Source organism: Oryctolagus cuniculus, chromosome 2 (genome assembly GCF_051225735.1).
Source record: "Oryctolagus cuniculus isolate XC-2025 breed Fujian yellow rabbit chromosome 2, ASM5122573v1, whole genome shotgun sequence".
NCBI lineage: Eukaryota > Metazoa > Chordata > Mammalia > Lagomorpha > Leporidae > Oryctolagus > Oryctolagus cuniculus.
Window position 1 is genome coordinate 147,178,680 of NC_142868.1, and position 16,927 is coordinate 147,195,606.

General features: G+C 45.7%; 1 long non-coding RNA gene across 5 annotated transcripts in view; it reads left to right on the forward strand.

The window, feature by feature from the left end:
* The window catches only part of LOC149128093 (uncharacterized), an 89,391-nt gene that overhangs the window by 70,643 nt on the left and 1,821 nt on the right, over positions 1–16,927 (forward strand). The window contains exon 4 of one of the 5 annotated variants that reach the window (XR_016229351.1): positions 15,485–15,623. The exons of the other annotated variants lie outside the window; for them this stretch is intronic. This is a non-coding gene — a long non-coding RNA (uncharacterized LOC149128093). Of the gene's footprint in view, positions 1–15,484; positions 15,624–16,927 lie in introns of those variants that run through there. 5 annotated transcript variants of the gene reach the window in all.

Below are 16,927 nucleotides of genomic sequence, written 5' to 3' on the forward strand. Positions count from 1 at the left end.
ACAAACATGTGAAAAGATGCTCAACATTAGATGATGGAAATCAAAACCATGAGGTACACCTCATATTCAGTAGGATGGCTATAATCAGCAAGTCAGACAATAGCAAATGTTGGCAAGGATGTGAAGAAATTGGGATGCTCATACTTTGCTAGTAGGAATGTAAAGTGGTGTGGCTATTTTGGAAAATAATCTGGGAGTTCCTCAAGAAGTTAAACATAAAGTTATCATTTGACCATTCGTACACGTATGTATGTAGCCAAGATGAATGAAAACATTCCACACAAAAACTTGAATACAAATGTTGGTAGCAACATTACTTATAACAGCCAAAACCAAAAAGGTAGAAACAACCTAAAAGTCCATCAGCTGATGAATGAGTCACCAAAAAATTTGTGGTATAACTGTACAATGGACTACTACTCAGCCAAAAAAGGAGTAATGTGCTGCTAATTCATGCCACAACATAGATGAGCCTGGAAAACATGTTAAGTGAAAGATACCAGTCACTAAGACCACATATTAAATGATTACATTTATATGAATGTCCAGAATGGGCAAAAATGTGGAAATAGAAAGTGGAGTGGGGGCCGGCGCCACAGTTTACTAGGCTAATCCTCCGCCTGCGGTGCCGGCACCCCAGGTTCTAATCCTGGCTGGGGCACCGGATTCTGTCCCGGTTGCTCCTCTTCCAGTCCAGCTCTCTGCTGTGGCCTGGGAAGGCAGTAGAGGATGGCCCAAGTGCTTGGGCCCAGCACCGTGTGGGAGACCAGGAGGAAGCACCTGGCTCCTGGCTTCAGATCAGCGCAGCGCACTGGCCGTAGGGCCATTTCGGGGGTGAATCAATGGAAGGAAGACCTTTCTCTCTGTCTCTGTCTCTCTCTCTCACTAACTCTGCCTGTCAGAAAAACAATTAAATAAATAAAATAAAATTTAAAAAGGTGGAGTGGGGCTGGTGCTGTGGTGTAGTGGGTAAAAGTTGCTGCCTGCAGCGCCAGCATCCCATATGGGCACCGGTTCAAGACCTGGCTGCTCTACTTCTGACCCAGCTTTCCGCTATGCCCTGGGAAAACAGCGGAAGATGGCACAGGTTCTTGGGACCCTGCTTCTGTGTGGGAGACTCAGAAGAAGCTCCTGGCTCCTGGCTTCGGATCAGCCCAGCTTCAGCCATTGCAGCCACTTAGGGGGTGAAACAGTGGATGGAAGACCTCTCTCTCTCTCTCTCTCTCTCTCTCTCTCTCTCTCTCTGCCACACTGCAACTCTGCCTTTCAAGTAAGTAAATGTATCTAAAAATAAATAAATAAAGTGGAGTAATAGTTAGAGCTGCAGTAGGGAGTATATGGGAGGATTAGGGGATGATGGGTATAGGGTACAGGGTTTCCTTTTGAGGTGATGAAATGTTCTAAAACTCATTGTGGTGATCGCATAGCTCTGAGTATAGTGAAAAGGATTGAGTTGTACATTTTAAATAGGTACATTGCATGGTATGTAAATTATATCTCAACAAAGCTGTTAATAAAAGAAAGGACTATGACCAATGAAAACTTGGCCATTGGTAGTTTTTAGAGAAGAGTGGGATGAGGCATTTTCTTCTTTGAGAAAAATTATCTTCTGTGGGCTAATAAGGTTCAAGAGCTTCCCTGTACTCTGCCTCTATCTCACCAAGAAGTCTCCAGAGTATTAATTTGCCATGACACAGGGAGAGGGTGGAGCTTGAGCTGGGAGACTAGAACTTTCTGGCTTCTAGAAGGAGAGAATCTATGTAAAAAGAATAAACTGGTATTCTGTTTGTATTTTAGTCTCTTGTGAGTTTAGTTAGCTGGAGTTTACCATTTAAAGTCTTAGCATCTCTGGATTTGTTGATCACGTTCATTTTCAATACTGCAAGGTACAAGTTCTGGTACCAAACAATGATCTATTTGTCAAAGGCAGTCCATACTGTGAGGTCTCCTGAAGCCCAGCAGCTGACTTTCCCATGCCCTTTCTGCTCACATGTCTTTCTAACTACAACCAATGTGGCATCATGATACATGTATTGACATTGATCTTCAGTATCCGAGCAAGAATCTGGCCAGTTCCACTGACCAACCATCTGGTCTTTAAGTGAGACCCTTAATTACTATTGATGGATCTGACATTCTCACTATGGGTCTGTGGTCATTTATTTGGCTGCTTTGACTTGGGTGGGTGAAAAATGCACTCAGAAATGGAATAGTGTTGACCCTGCTGGGAGACTCATTGGCCTAGAACTTGTTACTCAGGCAATTCGGTGCATGTCTCCTCTGCTCTCTGCCCTGCCTTTTCAGCTGTGAGAGCATGAAGCAACAGGAACAGGGAGGCATAGTCTCCAAGGCCAGCGATGGAGAATGGGGTGGGTACACCATCCAGGAAGTGAGTGACATGTGGGCGAGGGAGACTGAAAGGCACATTTGGAGACTGTGACATCTCCTTGGTGTTTTGCATTTATTCGACAAATCCTTGCTGAGTTCCAGACTAGGTGGTGCTAGAGAGCAAACAAGACAAACCAATCGCTGCCTTCAAAGATCTGAAATATGGGGGAAGTGACTATAGTCACTAATCTGCTGATAGGGATGCCTAACTGATTGCATAACTGGACATGTGGTCATTGGTACAAAATATTGAAGCCAGAATGCTACCAGAAGGTATAGGTGTGGGAAGGGTGAGCAGGACACAGATAATGATAAAAATTTGTGTGCTTCAACACTGAGGGTGAGCATCTGGCACAAGCTTGAATTAGCAGAGTACAGAAGTGAGATTTGCATATTGATTTGGACATGCATATTGCATAATCACTGTTCCTTTCTGCAACTTTTCACCTTGCTTTCCTTTCCCAACACCCATCTCAACATGCCCTCGAACAGTCCCATATTTTAGGGACCCTGTAGTAATCACCCAGTGTGTTAAGAGTGTTTTACGGGTACCACACAAAGGAGACAAAATTTGACTTTGAAGAAAAGATGGAACCTGGGGCAATGGCCTCAAAGGCTAAGAGGGAAGAGTTACAAGCAGAAGATTTGGGGACAGCAGGTGAGTGGAAAGGGAGAACCTGGGAAGGGGAGGAGTGGGTCAGAGGTGTAGCAACAAGGGGCAGAGGGGCCTGGCAGAGAGCTCTTTGCCAGCAGAAGGCTTTGCTACATGATGAATGGGGTCTGCACGGCATTCTTCTATTTCCATTTCACCAGACTCTGTTGTTGTTTACACTTTAAAATATTATGAGGTACAGCAGAGAAAGAGAAATGGTATGAAATGCAGCAGAAGTTTGACAGTAGCAAATATAACTAGGTGGTGAAATGAAAACAAGACGATAAGAATAGATTAGGATATTAAGAAAAACAAGGTATTTCTTAAAAAAAAAGAGGAATTTAAAGATGAATTTTACTGCAGAGCTGGGAATTGGAAGCAGGTACAAGAAAACCATGACTGTTCATGGGGGCAGGTCTGAAGTTCGAACAGTTTGGGGAGGGAGATTTCTAGAGGAAAGACTATGAAATTATGGACATAAGAATAGAATGAGGCCTTGGAAGAGGCCTTGGTGGTGGTGGGCCCTGAAGCTTCAGCTGTGAGGGTTGCACAGAAGGTTCTGTTGTCGCAGCGAGTTAAAGCCCTGTCCTGAAGTGCTGGCATCCCATATGGGCGCTAGTTCGAGTCCTGGCTGCTCCACTTCTGATCCAGCTCTCTGCTATGGCTTGGGAAAGCAGTAGAAGATGGCCCAAATTCTTGGGCCCCTAAACCTGCATGGGAGACCCAGAAGAAGCTCCTGGCTCCTGGCTTTGGATCAGCTCAGCTCTGACCATTGTTGTCATTTGGGGAGTGAACCAGAGGTTGGAAGACCTCTCTCTTTCTCTCTGTGGCTCTACCTCTCTCTATAACTCTTTCAAATAAATAAAATAAATCTTAAAAAACCAAAATGCTTGTTATCACTTTGCCCATTGGAATTTTGCAGGGACAATATTCAGATGGCCAGTTATTTTCTCTAAGGCATTGTGCTCTCCAATGGGGGCTGTGTCTGTCACCTGCAGGGGCTCTGCTGTGATCTTGTGGGCTGACTTGTGCTTCTCCCCACCACAAATGCACAGAGAAGTTCCTGTGGTTAGTGTGTCTCCCTGCTCCCTGTCCAGTCCAGTGGTCTCTCTCTCTCTCTCTTTTTTTTTGACAGGCAGAGTTAGACAGTGAGAGAGAGAGAAAGGTCTTTCTTCCGTTGCTTCATCCCCTAAATGGCTGCTGCACCAATCCGAAGCCAGGAGCCAGATGCTTCCTCCTGGTCTCCCATGCAGGTGCAGGGCCCAAGCACTTGGGCCATCCTCCACTGCCTTCCTGGGCCACAGCAGAGAGCTGGACTGGAAGAGGAGCAACCGGGACAGAATCCGGCGCCCTGACCGAGATTAGAACCCCGGGGTGCTAGCGCCGCAGCTGAGGGTTAGCCTAGTGAGCCACGGCGCTGGCTCTCTCTCTCTCTCTCTCTTTTTTTTTTTTAAGGTTTATTTTATTTATTTGAAAGAGTCACAGAGAGAGGTTGAGACAGAGAGAGAGGTCTTCCATCCACTAGTTTGCTCCCTAGATGGCCGCAATGACCAGAGATGCGCGGACCCGAAGCTGGGAGCCAGGAGCTTCTTCCGGGCCTCCCACATGGGTGCAGGAGCCCAAGGACCTGGGCCACCTTCTACTGCTATTCTTGGCCATAGCAGAGAGCTGGATCGGAAGAAGAGAAGCCAGGACTATAACTGGTGCCCATATGAGATGCTGGTGCTTCAGGCCAGGGCTTTAACCTGTGGCGCCACGGTGCTGGCCCCCAGTCCAGTGTTCTTAACAATAGAGCCAGGTTATTAAAACAACTGAGCAGAAACAGTAATGAATATTACTTACAATTGTATTTAAATTGGTGACACACAATTTCATCACGAGTAAAGGACTGTGAATGCTAATGTTTGATTAGGGACCATTCTTACTGGCTCTTAATTCTATTGCTGCTTAAGTAAAGTGTTTCGTTCATTCATTCATTTGCTTATACATCCATTCCTTTAAAAACTGCTAACCATACACTGTAGCATTCATTGAGCAACTTTATGCCATTTAAGTCAAATACAGTAAAACCTCGTTGGTGACGATTCTGGTTTGTTAAATAACTTTTACTGTTCTCACACTCAGTGTCAATCACTCACATACCTCACTTTCATTGAGAATATCAGCTGCTGTTTCTGCCAACGACTGGACCTGTGTGGGAGCCCAGGAACACCAGCCCCTCGATATTCTCCAGGGACTTTCCTGTCTTCAGTCTGGGAACTCCACCAAAGTGCTCTCCGGGGAGTGTTGTGCAGCTGAGGACAAGGGGAGCAAGGCTGAGCTGTGCTGAGACATCAGAGTGCCTAGCAGGTCGCCGTGGTGTGGGGGTGGAGGATTTCATAATTGTGTCAGAGCAGGACAATGAGTTGAGACTTAAGAGCGTTTTGGCAGAAGGACAAAGAGAGCTCAAACAGGGAGATGTATCGAAGTATTGGAGGGGAAAGGCTAAAGACCACCAAGCTAAGCAGAAACAAGTCCATTTCGCCCCTACCTTAAAGTTGATGTGATGAAGCCCCGTGGAGCGCTGTGATTTTGGGGTGGCTCTGAATTCACATCTTGGAAACCTGTCTCCTGAAGTCATGTGATTGTTTGGAGGTGGGGCCTGTGGGAGGTAACCAGGTTTAGGCAAGGTCTCCAGGGTGCTCGGTGTTAGTGGCTTTGTGTGTGAGAAGAGGAAGAGACCTGAGCCAGCACACAAGCTGTGTGTCCCCACAGGATGCACTCTGCCCCTCACAATGCAGCAAGGAGGCCTCCCCAGATGCCAAGCAGATGCCAGAGCCATGCTCTTGGGCTTCCTTGCTTCCAGAACTGTAAGAAATACATTTCTTTTCTATATAAATTACTTGTTCTCAGGTAGTCTATTATAGCAACAGAAAATGGTCTAAGACAATGAGTGTGTTGGTTTTCCATCGCTGCATAACACATTCCCACATACTCTGTGGCTTAATCGATATCTATTTTTTTAAAAGATTTATTTATTTGAGAGGTAGAGTTACAGAGAAGGAGATACAGAGAGAAAGATCTTCCATCTGCTGCTTCCCTCCTCAAATGGCCACAATGGCCAGAATTGGGCCATTCCAAAGCCAGGGTCCAGGAGCTTCCTCCAGGTCTCCCATGCGGGTGTGGGGACCCAAGCACTTGGGCCATCTTCCGCTGCTTTCCCATGCATAGCAGAGAGCTGGATCAGAAGAGGAGCTGCGGGGACATGAAAGACTGCCTATATGGGATGCAGCGCCACAGGTGGAGGCGGAGCCTTCAGTGCCACAGTGCTGGTCCCACTACTTGTTTTCTTGCAGTTCCCCATAGGTCAGAGGTCTGAGCACAGTAAACTGGGGTGTCTGTCTGTTCAGGATCTCCAACAAAATTGGAATCCAGTTGTCAACAGGGCTGTGTTTTAGGTGGATCTCTGTTCTTTTTCATGCCATTCAAGTTATTGGTAGGATTTGTTTCCTGTGATAATAGAACTGAACCTTGTTTTCTTGCTGGCTAATGGCAGGGGTTGCTCCTAGCTCTTAAGGCTGCCCTCAGGTCATAGCTACATGGCCTCTTTTTGCAGTGTGGCTGGTCACTTTCTACCAGGCCCACAGGAATCTGTGTTGCTGCTGCTTGTATCTTTTAAGGGGTTACCTAATTAGGCCCACCTCAGTCAACTGACCAGGGACAATTAATTACATATGGAAAATCTCTTGTGCCATATTCCTCTACATAATCACAGAACGAGGAATCCCATCATGTTCATAGGTGCTGTAAGCACCCAAGGGGAGAGTGTTACCCAGGGCCTGTATGCCAGGGGTTGGAAGTCTTCAAGGCCACCTTAGAATTCTGCCTGCCACAGTGAGATAGACCAGAATAACTAGTGAAAGCATTTTTATTGTGGGCTTATAGTTACTTAGGTTTAAACAGGAATGTGGTAAATACAATACACACTGGGGCAAATGTCTGGTTATAACAATTACAACTCTCGAATTAGCAGAAGAAAAGTCTTCAGAAACCGTATTATTGGGCTAACCCCTTGGTTAAAGTCCCCGGTTGAGGGAACAGTACAGGAGGGGTAGTTCAGCAGAGGTCAAGTGGGGACAGCATTCTGGTTTCTTTCCTTCCTTTCCTTCTTTAGATTAAATTTTTTTGATTAATTTGATTTTCTTATATGGAGAGAGAGAATGAGGATGAGAGAGAGATGGATTTCCCATCTGCTGGTTCACTCTGCAAATACCTGCATCAGCTGGGACTGGGCCAGGCTGCAACCAAAAGCTGGGAAGTCAGCCTGAGTCTCCTATGTTGGAGGCAGGAACCTAACTACTTGAGCCATCATCATCTGCTGCTTCCCAGGGTGTGCCTTAGTGGTAAGCTGGATTTGGGGAGTAGAACCAGAGTTTGAACCCAGGCACTGCAGTATGGAATGTGGGCATCTTAAGAAATGTCATATCACTAAGACCAAGTGCCCACTCCCAGCATTCCAATTCTTTCGGGTGGGGTTGAGTGAACCAATTTTCTAAGCCTGGTAGGTCAGTGCTGAGTGACCACTAAGGTTAAAGATTCTGGAAATGCCCATGCCTCCTGAGAGAGGGACTTCAGGGCATGTGCTCCTGGCAACAGCTGGTCAGGGTGGTGTGTGGTTTCTGGGGCTGTGCAGGTGTGTGTTGTGTGTGGAGGAAAGGTGGGGTGGTGGAAGGTGGGGCAAAAGTTCAGTTTAACCTTCCATACTTAAAGTAGGGGTGTCGACATTTAACCTCCACATTCACTCTTGACAGACATTCAAGATGTACAGTCACACATCGCATGATAATGATCTGGTCAGTGCTCAAGTACGTACATGAAAGAGGTCTCAAACTAGCATAATGGAGCTGGGTAATTCCTATTGCCTAGTACTTTGTGCCTTTTCTCTGTTTGAATATGCTTAAGCACACAAATGCATACCATTGTGTTACAGCCGCCCACAGCCTTCAGTACAGTAACATGATGTACAGGTTTGTAGCTTAGGAGCAATAGGCTGAACTATAGAGTGTAGGTGTGTAGTGGGCTATACCATCTGGGTGTGTGTAAGAATACCCTGTGGTGTTCGCACAATGACAAAATTGCTCAGTGATGCATTTATCAGATTGTATCCCTGTCAAGTGATGCTTGCCTGTGTGTGAAAATGCAGTTGATATGGGAGGCTCCATTCCAGGCCTGCTGTGCCCTCTCTTACCCACCAGAATGTCTCGTGGATGGGTCAGTGGTACACCACGGTGGAAGCCTCATTAATTCTCATTTTACATGGGCCTGTGTTGTTCCCCACAGACTTCAGGCTGCTAAGTGATCAACGTTCCTTCAGTGGTAAAAATAAAGGGACAGCAGGAAGCAGAGGGATGTGAGGATGGTTCTGGTTCTGAAGAGACACCCTGGTCAGACTGACTCTGGCAGTGGAGGTGGTGAGGGGGGTGGAGAAGGAATTCTTGTCATCATGGGACTTGATTCTACACATCTGGGTCTAGAGACTTGGTGTATTAGTCAGCTTTCCATCATTACAATGAAATACCTGAGAGAAGCTAACTTTATGAAGAGAAGAGGCTTATTTAGCTCACAGCTGTGGAGATTCAAGTCTAGGATCAGGCAGCCCGTTTGACTGGGTGACTGCTGAGGGTGGCAGATGTCAGTGGTAAAGCATGTATAGAGCAAGGATTACCTGATAAGCCCGAAAGCAGAGATGGAGGCTGGGCCCAAGCTCAGGCTTTTATAACAACCCCTTTTGCAAGAACTTCCTTCAGAGAGCACAGCCCACACTGACCTAAAGACTTCCCACTAGGCCCCACCTCTAATTACCATAACTGGATTGTTTCCACCCTTCCAGTACCATAAACTTATGACTTTGGGGTTTAACCTCCTGTGTGAGTTCAGGAGCCAAATTGTATTCAAACTATAATGCCTGGGCTCTGAGGTAAACACATTTTGAGGCTCTTGCTGCTGAAACTTCTGTCCCTGGGGCCCCGTCTTGTGCTATAGCTTGAATAGGTTAAACCCATGTTTGCAAAGCTGAGGGACAGACTTCCATTTGCACCTATTGAAAACTGTCAGCATCAGACAGAGGGCTTGTGAGAACCAAAAATCAGTGAAACTCAGAAACACCAGAGTCTGCATGAACTTACCCAATCCAGTGCCTGGAAACTTACAGAAGAGTGAAGCGTACAGATGCCTCATGGGTAGGAATAAAACCTCTGAGCTTTGTGGATGCTGGGGAGGGCTCTGGGCTCACTTGTTAGTGATGTGAAGCAATGTCTCATGCCCTCTTTGCTGGGGTATAAGATTTAAATAAATGCCTCAGTTGAGAGACAGCTTGCTCAGCTCCTGGGCTTCTGGGTCACTCATGAAGAGGGCTGTGAGACTGGTGGGCCTTGAGGGTCAACTGTTTTCTTTGCATAGAAGCCTGGGCTGAAAAATTAGAAGGGGTCTAGCTCTACGCCTGCCCACTAGAGCCCTTCTATCTGCCGGAGACCACTCTGAGTGATTTATGTAAGCATGGTTAGCCTTTTTTTTTTCCAATGGGGAAGCTAAGGCATAGAGAGGTCAACTGTCTGAGGCCACTAGAATAATAAGTGGCACAACTGGGATTTGAACCAGGCCAGGGTGGGGTCAGAGTCCTTGTGTTTAGAGCCCAGGCTCTTCTGACCTCCTGCAGTGCTGGGCTGCATTACCCACCAGGAACGGAGCACCCGCAGAATCCACAGTATTTTTCAAGACCCGTGATACCCACAAGATGAGTAAAAAATGTCTGGCTCACAAAGGTCAGCAATGGGGAGCATGGGGGTGTGGGGTGGTGATGATGGGGCTAAGGAGGCATCCCTTTCTCCCTCCTCTGCACATTGCCTGCAGGATGACTGGTCGTGAAGTCACCAAAATGCCACTTTCCACTTCAGGCCCGATCGGTATTGCAGCGCCAGATGGCTGTCCTTAGGGTTCACTGCAGCTGAGCATAAATATAAAACCCTCCGTTTCTAACGGGGTCCGATGATGCCCAGGTGTGTGGTTCCAGAGCAATTCTGCCTCGAGTAAATCAGCAGGTCCATGTTCAAAGACACATGTTAATTTATTGCAGCAAGGTTTTATGTCTTCGTCAGTCATTAGCAAAATTTTGTACCAGAAATTCTTTCCTCTTTAATCTTGGTGGGATTGGCATTACACATAACTTGACTATTAAGACAAGACTATCTTGCAGATAGGGAGGTCATTAATCGAAAGGGTTTGTGCAGTGTGAAATGCAAATGTTCGGTGACAGGTATGCTGGGATTCCCTAAAGCCTCTTACTTGGCCATAAAGGGATCCAAGGAGAGGTTTGATGATTTTGTTAACACAAATAAGAAGCCCTTTGGCAGTTCTGAGCTCTGTGCAGCTCCAATGCCTTTACCATTTGTTCAGATAAACTTTGCAGCCCCTGGAGGGTCTGCCTACCAACAGCTTCTCTCCCTCCATGTTCCCAATGACAGACCTGGGCTTTGGGTCTGCCTTCACAGAAGGTGATGGTAAAGCAAAGAAATTGAACCCCCCCCCCCCCCGTTGCTCTGCAGGCCTCTGTGGCCAGTTCTTTCTCAGAGACTCCATCTCTGTCTTGGGGGGCACACCTGGATGTTGCCATACACACCTCCTGGGTTGATTTGTCATTAGTGAGTTCTGAGAGATGAGCGACATTGACACATCAGCCACCCTTGCAACAAGCCAGGAGTTAGAAGGCTCTGATTGTAACTCAGCTTTTCCTCAGTTTTCCTAACTGGGACTAATGATTGCTGAAGTCTTACCAGCTTTCAGTGCTGTAACCTCGTACCCTCTGCCCCACAAGGTGCCAATCCAGAGGCCCTCAATGTAGACTCTCATAATTAGCTCACTCTAGGCAGTGTGCTTTGCCTCCTAATTCCTGTTACACAGACAGATGCAGTAGAGAGAGTACCTGGTCAAAGGGTGGGTTCTGGGATACGAGTTCCTAGTTCAAATTCTGACTCTTAGAGGCCTTGGGCAAACTTTATAAACTGTGTTTCATCTGAAAATGAACATGACAATAGTAGTACCAACCTCATAGAAAACTTGTAAGAATGAAATAAGTTAATGTGCATAAGATACTCCACACCATTCTTAGTCTACATGAAACACTAAATACTGGCTGTATTATTAATTTCATTATTCTTAATATCTTGGAAAAGCTATGAGTTCAACTTTATGTTACAAGTTTAATAAGCAAAACACTTTCCCACTACAAAGCAATTATCTTTTTAAAAAAAAAAAGATTAATTTTATTTATTATAAAGGCAGAGTTACAGAGAGAGAGGGAGAGATAGTGAGAGAGAAAGAGAAGGAGAGAGACGTCTTCCATCCATTTTTGCACTTCCCAAATGGCCAGAATGGCCAGGGCTGGGCCAATCCAAAGCCAGGAGCCAGGAGCTCCTTCCAGGTCTCCCATGCGGGTGTAGAGGCCCAAGTACTTGGGCCATCTTCTGCTTTCCCAGGCATAGCAGAGAGCTGGTGGAGCAGCCCATGCTGGCACTGCAGGCAGCGGCTTTACCCATGACACCACAGCGCTGGCCTAAACAATTAGCTTTAAAAAAAAAAAAATACAGACCTGGGCTTTGGGTCTACTGTTTGACTCCCCAAATGGCCACAACAGCCAGGACAGGGCCAGGCCAAAGCCAAGAGCCCAAAACTCCATCCAGGTCTCCCAGGTGAGTGGCAGGGGCCCAAGTACTTGAGCTATCTGCTGCTGCTTTCCCAGGCACATTAGTAGAGAGCTGGATTGGAAGTGGGGCAGGCAGACTCCAATTGGCACTCCAATATGGGATGCTGGTATCTCAAGCAGCAGCTTAACCTGCTTTGCCCACAACCCTGGCTCCTGGTTTTTATTTATGTAGAAATGTGGTAAAGCCCCATTGCCTCCACAGCCCAAGTTTTTACTGAGGGTTTGCAGCTTACTTATGAGGGTCAAGGTGAAGACAGAACTCCTTTGGTTTCCGCAGCAGGCCTTCCAGGGCTGTCGCATGGTCCCTTCCTGCCTTTCTGGTTCCACAGATCCTCCTCTTCTCTCACCTTCCACCCTCAGAAGCATGACCGTGTGCTGCTCTCTGGTCTACTTGTCCTAAATCGCAGCGAGGATTGTAGATATTTCATGAGTTTGTGGCAGCGAGGGATCTGCATCTCCTTCTCCCTCACCTTTTTCTCACTTTATTCCTTGGCTTCCCTCCTTTTCCTCCTCAGGGAGCCTTTCTGGTTCCTCTCTCCATCTTCTTCTCCTCATCCCCATGCCCCCATGGTCTCAGTTTTGTGCCTTGCAAAAAACGTCCCATCCCTCCGAACCCTTCAGGAAAACTAGCAACTCAAAATGTTTTGGAAAAAATTCATTATCTTTAATGGATTTATTTACCAGCCTGGACCAGGAGGGACCTGAGTTCCCTAGAAATCTAAATTAATGAGTGCCCTATCATGGGGGTGGCGGAGGAGAGGCAGGGAGGCCAACCAAACTGAGACAGAATTTTTTTGTGGGCTTTGCAGTGAAGGATGAGAATCTTAAACAGAAAACCTAAACAACTGTCTAGCCAAGAAAAAAGGATTGAAAGCGTTCCCAAGAACTCAGGACTGTTTGGAATCCATTCTGAATGAAGTGGAAATATTTGGATGAGTGAAATGGCAGCTCCTTTTTAATTGGCCTCTGGTTGATCAGGGACCACTATCCACCAGCATGAGAGGGTTGTCAGGAAAATCAGCTTATAGAGCATTTCACTAAGAGACTCCTAATTTCGTCTGTTCCTTCCACAAAACTTATTGTACTCATTTTGGCTCTCAAATGAAAGAGCAACTGGTGAGTACCTTTGGGGCCTCGAAAGAAGATTCAGAGAGGTTTTTTGGTCTACTAGAAAGCAGAGGGGGTGGTTCTTTCCTTCAGCTGTAGAGAAGTCTGTTAGAAAGTCTCTACATAGAGCCGGAATCACTTTCCCCTTTGATTCAATCACCCAAATCCTTAGGCTGATGGAACACCACTTTAGACTGTGCACTGTGAATAATTAAAACGCAGAAACGTGTGCAGTCACCTGATGCAGCCCCCAGGGGAAATGTAATGCAGAGAATGCCTGAGCTCCTTGCTGATGGCCAGGGGTTTGAAAACTGCATCCCTAGTCCCAGCCTAGTCCTCTAAGCCACAGCCCCACCCTTCAGAATAGCCCCATCTAGGCATTTGCTGGCCTGGACAAACTCCACAGAGTGAACCCTGAAGTTGGAGCAGCCTCTCCTCGCCAGATGGTGTGTTTCAAGACTGTACCTCCAGTTGTCAAGTTGCCAGGCATGGCAGATGGCATTCTCCCCAGGCAGCTGTGTATGAGTGTCTTGGGGCTGCCATAGCATGTCCCCACTAACTTGGTGGCTGAAAACAGAAATATGTTCTCGCAGTTCTGGGGCCAGAAGTCTGAAAGCAGGGTGTTTGCAGGGCCATCCTCCCTCCACAGGCTCTAGAAGAGGCTTCTTTCATACCTCCTTCAGCTTCTGGCAGCTCCTGGCTTTCCTTGGCTTGTGGCAGCATCACTCCAATCTCTGCCCGAGTGCGCCACGGACTCCTTCCCTGTGTCAGTGTCCTCTGTCTTCGTGCCAAATCTTTTTAGAAAGACCCCAATCATCGGACTTGGGGCCTGCTCTAATCCAGTGTGATTTCATCTTAGCTACGCTTGCAAAAGAGCATCTTTCTAAATCAAGTCAATATTCTGAGATCCTGGGCCTGGGTAGACATGCATTTGGGGAGAGAGAGAGGATACTACTCACCCACTGCAGGCCACGATAATCTTTCCTATCCCACATGTCCTTCTACAACGTTCTCACTCTCCTATTAATTGCTGAAGTCTGTGCCCTTTCTCCTTGAACTGGGTGGGCCTTTGTGGTAGCTTCGAAGCACAAAATATGGTGGACAAGGTATTGTATGACTTTCAAGGTTAGGTCGGAGAAGACAAGGAATTTCTGGCTGCCTCTGCCTCTTGCTGTGCTTCCCTCAGAAGGCAGCTGTTATGCTGGGAGGAGACCCAGGCACCCAGAGGTGGCCACATGGACAGGAACTGAGGGCTTCCACCCCTCAGCACCAGCTGAATTTCCATCAATGGCCAACACCAAGGTGTCAACCATGTGGGTGAGCCGTCTGGAAAAGGACTCTCTAGCCTCAGTAACTGCCCCAGCTGAGGATGCAAGGAACCCAGTTGAGCCTTCCCTGTGGAGCCCTGCCCAAGTTGCATGTTTATAAGCAAAACAGTGATTGTTATTTTAAGCCTGTAGGTTTTGAGGAGTGGGGTTTAATGCTTCAGTAGATATTCCTGGAATATGGAGACTGCAACCTTTGGGGCATCATAAATCCTCTTTTCTTAGTCCCCCCCTTTCTGCCTCTAAGCAGACACCTAGACAGGTGCCTAATATTTTCACTGTGATTGAGTCACTAGCATCTTAGCTGGCTTCTAGATGTTGGTCCCCTTCCTCTGTTCCACCCAGTGATCTCTCCAGCATGCTTTGGTCTTGCCATGAGGCTGCCTACAATTCAGGCCTGGCTCGCCACTGCTTAGGGGATTTTCTCCCCCATGTTCCTTAACTGAGAGTAAAGACTACTTTAATCTGGCCTCAGTTTACTTTGTTACCCTGTCTCCTATATCCTTTATCTTTATATCTATCTCCTATTTATATCTATCTCCTATATCTTTATCCTTCCTATAAAGAGCCTATGCATTCAGTAAACCAGACTATTTACTGCTTCAAACACACCTTGTGCTGGATCTTGTGCCTTGGTACCTTTGTTTACCTTTGCAACCTTCCTAATATTTTCTGAGCCTGTTTTGTCCAGCAGTGGACAGAAAACTGGAACACCCCCTCTTCTGCATCTTCTTCCTTTGTCTAACTGAATTTTACCCATTTGCTGAGGCTCAACTCCAAACTATACTTCCTCCATGAAGCCTCCTCAGGTATTTTAGCCAAAAAATTGTCTTTGTTTTCCTCTGCTGCCTTCTATCTTCTCTAATCAAAATGACCTGTGGCTCTGTGACCACGCCTCTTAGCCTTTGTGCATATTGTATATTCTTCCTTCACTTTTTTCTAACTGGCACGTTTCCATTAACCTTCATACCTCTGTTCAGATACATTTATTTTTCAGAAATGCTTTGTCACTCTCTGGGTTTGGCTTAGACCCAGACCTGGGATATGTCCCATGGCTGTCTCTGTGGCCCTGGGAAGGAATGGACTCTATCCTTTACTGTTCTGCCCCACATCCCTAGCCCATAGAGAGCACTCCATAAATGTTTGAGTGACTGAATGTTGAATACATGAGGAGCACACTAGAAGGATCTGATGCCTTTGACATGGTTGGATATAGGAAAGTGATTTGGAAATGTGGCTTTGCTTAACCAGTAAATGTTTGTGGCTATATTTCAGGTTGCTTGAATTGGTTTTTGAGTTGAGCTCCAAGTAAAGGAACTTTGTACATGGTCCGAAGGGAATTACCTGAAGGGAATATGTTCCAAGTTCCCCAGTGGTGCCTGCAACCCATGTAGTACAAGATTCTGTGTGGACTATGTTTTTTTTCTTACATATATGTACCTATGATAAAGTTTACCTTATGGTCAGGCACAGTAAATAATAAAATAGAATAATTATAATGAAATACTGTGATAAAATTACTTGAATATGGTCTTTCTCTCAAAATATCTCATTGTGCTGTACTGTATTTTTAGATCACCATAACTGAAACAGTGCAGAGCAAAACCAGAGTTAAGGGAGACTACTATATATCCCTCTTCATTGGCCTCCAAGTATATTTTGCTAACGAAGAAGCATTTTAACCAGAAGACATTGGGTTTAGCAGTTTGCTAATTGTTCTTTGTATGAAAGTTTTACCTATTCAACCAAATTCATGAAACTTCACAGGCTTTTCTTTTTCTTTTCTGCTTTGTGATTTTGATACACACTGAAATTTGAAAACTGCTACTCTCAAAAATAGTACAAAACCAATTTGGACGACACTTAGAAGGTCCAAGCTGGGAGTAGGTGTTTTGTTTTGTGAAATTTGAAGTTTGGTTGTTGCCCGTCAGTCATCATGTCCAAATCAGACCTATATCAGCAGCTCTCAACACTGGCAAGAAAGCTTTGATTCTGTGTTTTGATATTTTTAAATTGACAAATAAAAATTGCTTCTATTTGTTGCATACAACATGTTGTTTTGAAATACAGTATGTATATATTGTGGATTGACTAAATTGAGCTAATTAGCATATGTATTGCCTCACATACTTACTTTTTGTGGTGAGAATATTTAAAATCTACTCTCAGCAATCTTCAAGAATACAGCAAGTTGTTACTAAATACAGTCATCATATTGTAGAATTGCATATCCTATTTCTTTTGATTGTCCCACAGCCCCTGTTCTGTTTGGGGAACATATATGTAAGCCCTTCAATATTTTTTCAGCAGATTTTTGTGGGAAGACATAAGTAAGCCCCCAAATCCTCAACAGTTTCCTTTGAAGATCCCCACTTTTATGTGTGTGTGTGTGTATACATACATACATATACATATATACATATATATATATATATAAAGCTTCTTCTTAGCTTTGAATAGGTAAGAATCTCTTAGACTTGGACTATGGGAAGAAGTGACTTTTAAAGAGAATTGCATTCTGGGAGGCATTCCCAATCTCACGCTCTTTAACTTGTCTTTGCTTCTGGGGATAGGATTGTGTTTCATGGGATGTCATTGTACATTCTAGGGTTTAATCATTGAAGACCCACCACCACCAGTGTCTCAGGGGACCAAGAAGGCATTACTGCAGGAGAGAAGTAGGTGCTTAGAAAAATCCAGGTTCAAGCTCGAGTCAGA